This window comes from Saccostrea echinata, unplaced genomic scaffold (assembly GCF_033153115.1).
Source record: "Saccostrea echinata isolate AGI-Se365-2 ecotype Australia unplaced genomic scaffold, CSIRO_AGI_Sech_v1 ptg000033l, whole genome shotgun sequence".
NCBI lineage: Eukaryota > Metazoa > Mollusca > Bivalvia > Ostreida > Ostreidae > Saccostrea > Saccostrea echinata.
The window spans coordinates 38,100,953-38,112,657 of record NW_026889782.1 but is presented as its reverse complement, the minus strand read 5'-3'; positions in this window follow the sequence as shown (position 1 = coordinate 38,112,657).

Genomic DNA, 11,705 nt, shown 5'->3' with positions numbered 1-11,705 from the left:
TCTTCCGACTTTCTTCTGTTTCCTATTATTATTATTATTCCCTTTTCATAGTACACGTGATTTCTCAGAAACTACTGGGCCGATTTCAAAGATTTCTTCACAAATGATGCATTGTTTTCATATCTCAAGACCGTTTTTTCCCATTTTTTTTGAAAAATCACTTCCAGTCGCATTTTTTTCCCGATTTTCATTTTCCAAATTGTCATTTTGTCCACGCATCTTCTTTTAAAGTAGTCAAGATGGAATCATGATATTTTCAAGGAATGGTAGAACATCTCTTTGTGTTATGTATAATGTCTTTTGATTTTGTATCCGTCACTTCCGGTCTTTAGTCTGTCCCGAAGAAGTAGCCGGAAGAAACAGAAAATGAGAAATTGTATGGAGTTGTACATTTTCTCACCGTACAATCCGTATGTAGACATGCACATTTAATCCACAGCTACGAAAAACATGAACAATCATTGGCTGCGTACATGGAACATTAGTCTAAGGAGGGATCCTTTTGCGAATTGTTTACGAGGAAATACTGACGGTCACATTGACAGCTGATTGACAATGATGAACAGTCTGTTTCGGAGTTTCCAGTGATAAATGTGACGTGTGATAAAAGTGTTTACGGACACATTTTAGTATGTGATTGGCGTTGACATTGGAAAAGAAGGTTAGATATTTTCTTATCTAAAATTCACTAATGTTTAAATGCCAGCAAATTTAAATGTGCACACACACGCGGATGTATGTATAGTACAGACGCTGTCTGTTACCCCTCATATGATGTTATCAAATCCTCACTGCTTTACATTTTGTTAAAATACATGTGGGCATGTATTTTCACAAAGACTTTAAATACCCTTTTGACATGTATGGTTGAAACAAAAATGGAAAAAATTCAACAATACACTATCTGGCGTACTATAAACATGATATAGATTTGTAACAGGAAAGGAGAAAATGTATGGATGGACCGGGAACGAACCCGGGACCCCTGCATCACATTCAGGTGCTCTAACGATTGAGCTATGCTCGATATGCACGGCCCAAACCATTACATTTGTCTCTCCTTTAAATTGTCCTCGCCCTCGAAGACACAACCCAAACACAAGTGAATTAACGCTAAGTATAGGCATTTCTATGCAAATAAACTAATTAAAATGCCTAAGGACTATATCCATTATACAGAGAAAGTTAAAACTTATTGTCTAATACATTCTTGGTACCCACGACATAATATAGCAAGTACACATTATGACGTCATATTATAACGTCATTGTTCTTTACTACACAAGATTATAAAGGACCAACAAAAATGCTTTGGCGCAAGGGCATGCTCATTTAGTTGGACTGAAACAAAGTATATTTAGAAGCAAAATATTCCTAGGAGTGCTGGTATTGCTGCACAAATATCAACAGCTCAGTTATTTAATTACTATTTGTAAAGTTTTTAGTTGAATCAGGGTAAAAATTTACAGTCTGGTATAAGTCATTTGACAGAAGAGTACATGTGCCCGACTGTCGTGAATGAATTGGGTCTTGATCAGATTCATGTGCTGACCGAATTTCCCCCAAAATTCTTTAAAAAAGAAATAAAATCACTAACTCATCATCTATTACGGTACTGTAAAAAATCGATATTTAATGACGATGCTCAATAAGTGTTTACATTATATTTCGTATTTGGCAGGTTTATCATAATTGTATAAATATACTATAAATATACTACAAATAGTAAATATTTCTCCTCGGAGCGTTTGGGGGCTGGCTATACAAAGGAAAATTAAAGCGAAAATAATGTTTCGGTTATTTTGTTAAAATATTTAGAAGGTAAAATTGATTAAAATCTTTTAAAAAAGTAATACTAACCCCGATTCTATCACTAAGCGTTTAGAGGTCTCATTATATAAACAGAAACGACTCTCCTGTACAGGACGAATAGTCAGTGTAAATATACTGACACTCCTCACAACTATATACTGAGAGAGAGAAATCTCTGATACTAAGTATATAACAGTAATAAACTCCTCACAACTATATACTGAGAGAGAGAAATCTCTGATACTAAGTATATAACGGTAACAAACTCCTCACAACTATATACTGAGAGAGAGAAATCTCTGATACTAAGTATATAACAGTAATAAACTCCTCACAACTATATACTGAGAGAGAAATCTCTGATACTAAGTATATAACGGTAACAAACTCCTCACAACTATATACTGAAAGAGAGAAATCTCTGATACTAAGTATATAACGGTAACAAACTCCTCACAACTATATACTGAAAGAGAGAAATCTCTGATACTAAGTATATAACGGTAATAAACTCCTCACAACTATATACAGAGAGAGAGAAATCTCTGATACTAAGTATATAACGGTAACAAACTCCTCACAACTATATACAGAGAGAGAAATTTCTGATACTAAGTATATAATGGTAACAAACTCTTCACAACTATATACTGAGAGAGAGAAATCTCTGATACTAAGTATATAACGGTAACAAACTCCTCACAACTATATACTGAGAGAGAAATCTCTGATACTAAGTATATAACGGTAACAAACTCCTCACAACTATATACAGAGAGAGAGAGAAATCTCTGATACTAAGTATATAACGGTAACAAACTCCTCACAACTATATACAGAGAGAGAAATCTCTGATACTAAGTATATAACGGTAACAAACTCCTCACAACTATATACTGAAAGAGAGAAATCTCTGATACTAAGTATATAACGGTAACAAACTCCTCACAACTATATACTGAAAGAGAGAAATCTCTGATACTAAGTATATAACGGTAATAAACTCCTCACAACTATATACAGAGAGAGAGAGAAATCTCTGATACTAAGTATATAACGGTAACAAACTCCTCACAACTATATACAGAGAGAGAAATCTCTGATACTAAGTATATAATGGTAACAAACTCTTCACAACTATATACTGAGAGAGAGAAATCTCTGATACTAAGTATATAACAGTAATAAACTCCTCACAACTATATACAGAGAGAGAGAAATCTCTGATACTAAGTATATAACGGTAACAAACTCCTCACAACTATATACAGAGAGAGAAATCTCTGATACTAAGTATATAATGGTAACAAACTCTTCACAACTATATACTGAGAGAGAGAAATCTCTGATACTAAGTATATAACGGTAACAAACTCCTCACAACTATATACTGAGAGAGAAATCTCTGATACTAGGTATATAACGGTAACAAACTCCTCACAACTATATACTGAGAGAGAAATCTCTGATGCTAAGGCCAAAATAAATAATAGTCTTGTTTCCTGCTACCCGACCTACCCTATTATTTTACACCCGACCCTAAAGCTTTTTTAAGTTTTTGAAAGAAAAAAAAATTGAGAATTTCCGGAATTTCATCGTTCTCTCACCGTAATCGTTTTCCGTGTAAACACAAAACAAGCATTTCATGAAATTCTTTTTTTAAATATGGACTTTCATAAAATACCACTTGAGTTGTGCATAAAAAGACATGAAATCTGATTTTGAAAGACAGTATTGACCTGTGACATGTTTAATTTTATCTTTTATTAGTTCCTATCCAAACAATGTTGTCGGGAAAAAATAAAATAAAATATAATTTTCCTACCTACCTACCCTATTTTTTTCAGGCTGGTAGCAGGAAACAAGACTATTATTTTTTTTTGGCCTAAGTATATAACGGTAACAAACTCCTCACAACTATATACTGAGAGAGAAATCTCTGATACTAAGTATATAACGGTAACAAAAAGTGTAAACACATTCAACTTTTCCATGGTGTGGAATCCTTCAAGACTCAGAATGCAATGGGTATACCCTCATAAATTTTTCCGTCAAAGGAGCGGAATATATAGGTCCATTCAGACACTCCAGAAAATCAACATTTGGTCACTCAATAGATTCACGATATCCGTCAGTAGGAGAATTGAATCACTGAACGGCACAAGAGAGATCATCTTGAGGTGCAGCTTGAAGACGATGATGCCGTGAACATCCTTTTTCCAACTGTTGGATAAGTCTCTCCCCTGTGCAATAAAACCCAATCAGTTTGAGAGAGAGAACGGAGAGAGATCTTATTCAAGATCCATATAAAATTATTTGAAAACATAAAACTACATAATCAACTCATAAAATAATAATAAATAAATACCTAAACAATGTTAGCGTTTTGTCCTTATCCGAGTCATGGTCCTCATTTATTCTTCGTCTTTTAATTGCCACCTCAAGAGAATCTTCTCTTTTGTCAAGTTTCCTTTTTCTTGTGTTAAAAACCGGAGAACTATATATAAAACTAATATTATTTCTTTTCTTTAAAAAAATTCTTTTCTGTAAAGAAGATAATATTATTATTTTTTTAAAATTAAAAGAAAAAAAATTCACATATTATTTCAATAAGCATGTATCAACTTTGAGTAATTCCCATCATGTACATAAATACAAACTTCAAAACCAATAATTAAATTAGTTAACGCTGAACTTTTCCCCCAGCTTCAACCATTCATCCTCAAAATCTTTAAAAGGTCTGGAGGGGTGGAAGTTATTTTTCTTCTCTATAAATAAAACATGATTAAACAAATGTCTTTAGGAACAAACACAATTCCACCATGAAAATTTGTTATAAAAAAAAAAGAAAGATAACGCTGTTATTTTAAATGTCTGAATAGTTTTTGTAAGAGTTACTTGATTATTTTTTCTTAGAGTTTCTGATAAAGAATGTTACTGTGTTTTCAAATGAAAAAAAGGAGGAAAATAAAACGTTTTTTAAATTAAAATCACTGGAAAAAAAGGTAACTAAACATATCTTATAAAACTTGTTGTTTTTTTTTCCAAACGCATCACTTTACCGAGTTTATTACAGAATATATAAGTGAAAAAAAATTACTTAATTGAAAATCTACATAAAATATGTAGATATAAACACTTTGAAAACAAAGTAAAATTAACATATATATAAGATTTTTCTCCCCAAACATGTCACTTTTACTGGATCTTATTACAAAAACATCTTAATCAAAAAAATAAAAGTCTATTTGAAATATTTAGCTTATTTTTCTTTTGTTTTAAGAAAAAAATATATATATATTTTTGAGGAAATTTAATGAAGTTAAAAATTTCCTACAATACATCAAGAGAATGATAATCCCCTCAAAATCAAATGAATGGTTGATTTGTCCATACTCCAGATACAAAATAACGTCTTGTAATCTTAAAAACTTTCATCATCATCATATTCAACATCATTTCTATTATTAGAATTTCTAAAATCCAGTACATATATAGTTGTCGTTTTGTGTTAATATATAAAATTCTTTTGTCTCGTTTGCCAAATACATGGTCTGCATTGTTTCCAATGCAATATTACCATAAAAATTAATATTACACAACATATAGTCAGAATAATATAATCTATGGGAATACCTCAGGCTTAGTCCGAAAGGGTCTTTTCCTCATTATCGTCGACAAGACTAGCATCAAGTATCAATTTTCTGAACATATCCAATGCTGATTCTGTAACACGAAAGTCCAATTATTAAATGATACACATTAAAAAAAAGCTTACAGCTTTCAGCTCAGTACCTTGAGGTATGGTGCTGGAGGGGTCTGTTGTTACCATCTTAGATGTTGTACTGGAGAGGGTTGTCGTCATCATCGTCTAAGATGTGGTGCTGGAGGGGGGTATCTTAGGGGTTTTTGAATGCCTCTGTTAAAAATAACAAGAATAGATACGGTTACCCCATATCCAAGATATTCGACTTTTTATTTACTCGAATTTTCACTGTGACCAGATGATTTCTAAAAAAAAAAAAAAGAAACTGCACTGGGGTATAGTTCTTCATGTCCACACATGTAACAATTACCGTCGCCAGTCTAAATGCCATGAGCAAACAATGCACACACCTGTGCTTGCAAGACTAAATAGCCTAGGTCTACACACGTGCGATAAGATTGACAATCCCATCTTCGCAGACCTTTCCGGCGAGCTAGGAAAAACACTTTGTTTTGCCGCGAAGTTATGATTGTTGTATAACCATTTCGTTATTTAATAAAAAAGAGAAAAAACAAACACAATAATTAATGATTTACATTCTCTCTTAGAAGTAAACGTACAACAATTAACGAACAATAGTCATGAAAGTAATATAATTGGTGAAAAGATTTATCATTATCAATCGAAGACTGACCTATATATTTCCATGAAAAAGACTGAGGAGGCAGCTATGAATATGAATACTTTTGATTTGCATTTCTGGGGAAAAGGTGATTTTCTTAAAAACTTTTAATGTTTATTTTGTTTTCTTCAATATATAACATAGATATCATTGTTCTAAACATTTGTTGTAATGTATCTATTGTTCATGAATGGAAATTTATTTTTCAGAGCAATTGTGTGAAGAGTACCTGACTTTAGTAATATATCTTGAATAGATAGTACGCACTGATCGAATATATTTAAAAAAATGATTCACTTTTCATCAAAGTTTCTTCACGCATTTGTTACTTTTGCTATACCGGAAATGATTAATTTAGTAACATTTCTATTTAGGTATTCTTGTAATAACGCTCCAACGCATATGGGTAATTTATTACACTATTTTGATTTCATGCCTTTTGCAATCTTATCACATGGGTTCTTGCTCATTAATGCTAGTTATATGACATTTATGCATACATTTCCCGCGATTAGTATGACTTAAAAAAACGAAATGAAAAAAAAAACCTCTAATAATAAGAACCAAAAGAGCTAGAATATTACAACGTATCCTTACTATTTACTACAATATATTTCATAGTAAATTTGGTGTAATTTTATTGGCTACCTTTAATCAGGTGACACTAAAACACGAGTTCAAGTCTCATGACATTCATTTATACATTTTCCCGCAATCAGTCTGACTTGGATGATCTTCGGTGCTTTTTCCCACGTAAATCGACAATTGTTTTGGGTGTCAACATTTCAGCATTACGATTGAACAAAGTAAAAATATTCATAAGTCATAAACATCCAAGATTAAAGTAATAGAATAGTACAGCTTCCCTACTTAGAGTGTTTTAATAATGGCGCTCCGCGTACACGAGCAAAAGCCTATTCACGTAACTACTCTCACATTCCATAGTAAATTTGGCTATGTTTGTCATGTGACGGTAAGCAAACATTCAATAACTCAGATTCCCCTTTTCACCAAGGAGAGAGTGCGCAAATGGAATTGTGGGAAGGGGTACCAGATTAACATCGATTTTTCTCGACTTTCATTCATAACACTTTTCCCCGTGAAAATATGGGGTCTCAAGACAGATAAAAATATATCAATTTACCTTGTTGCATAACACATAAGAACATTATTCTCAACTTTACTTGAAAACATCTAGGGTAAAATAAATTTAAAATGTGCTAATAAAAGTATCTAAACTTACCACATGGTCCTCCAGAGTCCCGGACCTTGACAGTTCGCGGGTCTCCCACGATCATCACTATAGCCAGTTTACATTACTCACAAAAACTTCATGGATTTCAGACGCACTAACACAAACTTCTCGGCACGGTAAAAAACAAAACTTTACCCCTCTTTCTATTTGCAAGGGGGTAGAATGTTGAACCAACAGGGAAAACAAATATAAATATGACTTTCAAGATGTACATGGCTTCTGCAACTGATATCCCGGGCTGCACGTGGCAACTAGGGTAGAATATCCCGGGCTGCAAGTGACAACTAGGGTAGAATATCCCGGGCTGCACGTGACATCTGACGATGGACAGTTTAAAAGCGAGCGTTTATCCGGCACGGTGATTACACACGATTATTGTAATAAAACATCTTTATTGCAGACATAACAAATTTTTGACCAATTGAAAGAGAATAAATGTCCAATTATTTGATCATTGAAAATAAATTCAAATCAAAATCTTGAAAGGATGGACACATTAATTCACTAATCAAGGGCCCACAGCGGGCATTAGTACATTTATAATAAATACACATTAATGATATTACAATTGAATCATTATGCCTCAGTTTGTACATATACATGTGATACACACATAATGTGGATTGAGTTACCATCTCCAATCAAAATTCAAGATAAATTGAGACCAATGTATACCTGACAAAGTAAATACAAAGAGCTATGATCACAATGGGACGGTGCCTATATACAGTCAGTTATGATGACACTCTTGTGCCCAAAGAATGATTGATTATTGTTTAACGCCCAGTCAAAAATATATAGGACATCTTGTTCATATATTGTATATAATAATACATACAACTAGATGAGATCCCGTTGCGAGCAACGAGTGGGTCTTCCGTCCGATTTTTGATAAGATGAGATAAGAATTTGACTGAGATTTTCGTTCAAATATAATGATATAAATAAATTGTTAAGATGAACAATTTTGCTTTAGTAATGTTTAACAAAATATTGATCATTAAAGGGTTATAGATTAAAGATTTTCGCCCCTTCTTGGCCCCTAATGTGAGAGGCCAGCCATTTTTAATGTCATCTTAAAGCTCTCATGATTTTGAACACTTTTTGTTCAACAACTATTCAGAAATTCTTTTTTGTGTTCGGGATATATGCATAAGAAATATTAAGGGCCGGCCCTTCAAGTCCTAAATGGGGACGTCTAGCAAAAATTGAAAGAGTGCATATTGTTCAGAATATTAATTTGAACGTCTTTTGTTCAATACTGTTTATCAAAATATTCTTCCTTTTCGAGATATATTGCGCCAAAGATTATGCAATCTGGCCCCCTAAAGACTCCATAATGCGTAACATATTATATCAACATCATGCTATTTAGATAAAGTGTGTGAAGAAGAATTATTTCGCTTCAGTAATATATTACAAAATATTGATCATTAAAATGTTATTGATTGTATACTTTCGGCCCCTCTCGGCCCCTTATTTAAGGGGTCAGACCCTTTTCCTTGATAACACCTTAAAGCTCTCATGATTTTGAACACTTTTTGTTCAAAAACTATTCAAAAATTCTTTTTCGTTTCCAAAATATATGCGAAGAATATATTTAGGGGCCGGCCCTTCAGCTCCTTAATGGGGACTTTTAGCAAAATTCAAAAGGTTGCATATTGTTTAGAACATTATTTTGAACATCTTTTGTTCAGTATTGGTTATCAAAATTTTTCCCACTTTTGAGATATAGAGCGTCAAAGATTTAGCATTCTGGCCCCTTATTATGGAACATATGATGTGAATATCATAATATATAGTTGTAAATTGTTGAGATAAACATTTTTGCTTCAGTAATGCATTACAAAATATTGGTCGTCAAAGAGTAATTGTTCAAAGACTTTCGGCCCTTCTCAGCCCCTATTTTGAGGATCCAGCCCCTTTTTTCTTCATATCACTTTAAAGCTCTCATGATTTTGAACACTTTTTGTTCAACAACTAGTCAGAAATTCTTTTTCGTTTCTGAGATATTTGCAAAAGAAGTATTTAGGGACCGGCCCTTCAACTCCTTAATGGGGAGTTTTAGCAAAAAATGAAAGGTTGCATATTGTTGAGAACATTATTTTGAACATCTTTTGTTCAATATTGCTTAGCAAAATATTTCCCACTTTTAAGATATAGAGCGTCAAAGATTTAGCATTCTGGCCCCTTATGGCCCCTAATTATGTAACATATGATGTGAATATTATAATATATAGTTGTAAATTGTTGAGATAAACATTTTTGCTTCAGTAATGCATTACAAAATATTGATCGTGAAAGAGTTATTGATGAAAGACGTTCAGCCCTTCTCAGCCCCTAATGTGATGAGTCAGCCCTTTTTCTTTCATATCATATCAAAGATCTCGTAATTCTACACAATTTCTGTTCAATATGTTTTAACAAAATACTCATAGTTAAAAAGTTATCGTAAGAAATGTCTCTAAAATTCACTCATGATTCGTGTCCTAAATTTCAACCCCTACCGAGCTTCCATACTAGGCACTTCCGGAAAATTTGAAAACCCAGGTGATCAATGGCAACATGTCCTCTATCATCGCTAAAAATTTCAGCACTCTAGCTTTAATCGTTTTTGAGTTCCATTGCAGACAAGGAGGTCCTCTGAATTTTAATTAAAGGGCGATAACTTCCGACCGGAAGTGAATTTCAAAAAAATGAGAAAAACGTATAAGGTTCAGACAAAGATACATCTTCCCTGAAATTTTCAAGTAAATCGATCGAGCCAACTCCGAGAAATCTTCTGCACAAAAATTGTAAAGAAAAAAAAAGAATAATAACTAGATGAGATCTCGTTGCGAGCAACGAGTAGGTCTTCCGTCCGATTTTTCGATAAGATGAGATATGATTTTGACTATGATCTTTGTTAAAAGATAATAATATATAAAGACTTCCCTAATTAGATTTCAATCCTTGGATTTATATACATTATCAAAGAGCTATCGATGAATTGCTTTTGGCCCCTCTGAACCCCTAGTTTGAGGGGTCAGCCCCTTTTTCTTGATATCAATTGAAAGGTCTTGTGATTTTGAAAACGTTTTGTTCAACAACTATTCAGAGATTTCTTTTCGTTGTGGAAATATGCTGAATGGAAATATTTAGGGGCCACCCCTCCAAGTCCTTAATGGGGCCGTTTGACAGAAATTGAAAGGGTGCATATTGTTTAGAACATTATTCTGACCATATTTTGTTCAGTATTGCTTTTCAAAATATTCCCCCTTTTAGAGATATAAAGCGTCAAAGATTTAGTATTCTGGCCCCTTGTGACCCCTTATTACGTAACATATGATCAGAATCTTATCATATATTGTTGTAAATCGTTAAGATAAGCATCTTTGCTTCAGTAATGTATTACAAATTATTGATCGTTAAAGAGTTATAGGTTGAAGACTTTTGGCCCCTCTGAGCCCCTAATTTAAGGGGTCAGCCCCTTTTTCTTGATATCAAATGAAAGATCTTGTGATTTTGAAGACTTTTTGTTCAACAACTATTCAGAGATTTCTTTTCGTTATGGAGATATGCTGAATGGAAATATTTAGGGGCCACCCCTCCAAGTCCTTAATGGGGCCGTTTGACAAAAATTGAAAGGGAGCATATTGTTTAGAACATTATTCTGACCATCTTTTGTTCAGTATTGCTTATCAAAATATTCCCCCTTTTCGAGATATAAAGCGTCAAAGATTTAGCATTCTGGCCCCTTGTGACCCCTTATTATGTAACATATGATCAAAATCTTATCATATATTGATGTAAATCGTTAAGATAAGCATCTTTGCTTCAATAATGTATTACAAATTATTGATCGTTAAAGAGTTATAGGTTGAAGACTTTTGGCCCCTCTGAGACCCTAATTTGAGGGGTCAGCCCCTTTTTCTTGATATCAAAAGAAAGGTCGTATCATTCTGCACAATTTTTCTTCTATATGTTTTAACAAATTCTTAACATGTATGAAGATACAAAAGAAAAGGTGTAAAATTTTGTGAGATGTTTCTGAGACATTTTTTGAGCCCTACCGAGCTTCGGCGCCTTTTGCGCTAGAGAGATTTGGACACCTGCCCGCAAATCTACAAACCTTCCCCTACCTTCACTGAAAATCTTGACTCAATATCTTAAGTCGTTTCGGAGGAGTTTCCAGGACAGGCCGACCCTCTAAAAATCAGAAAATCCTAAATATCTCGAGATGGAAAGTTACGTCATCAACGAAAAAAATT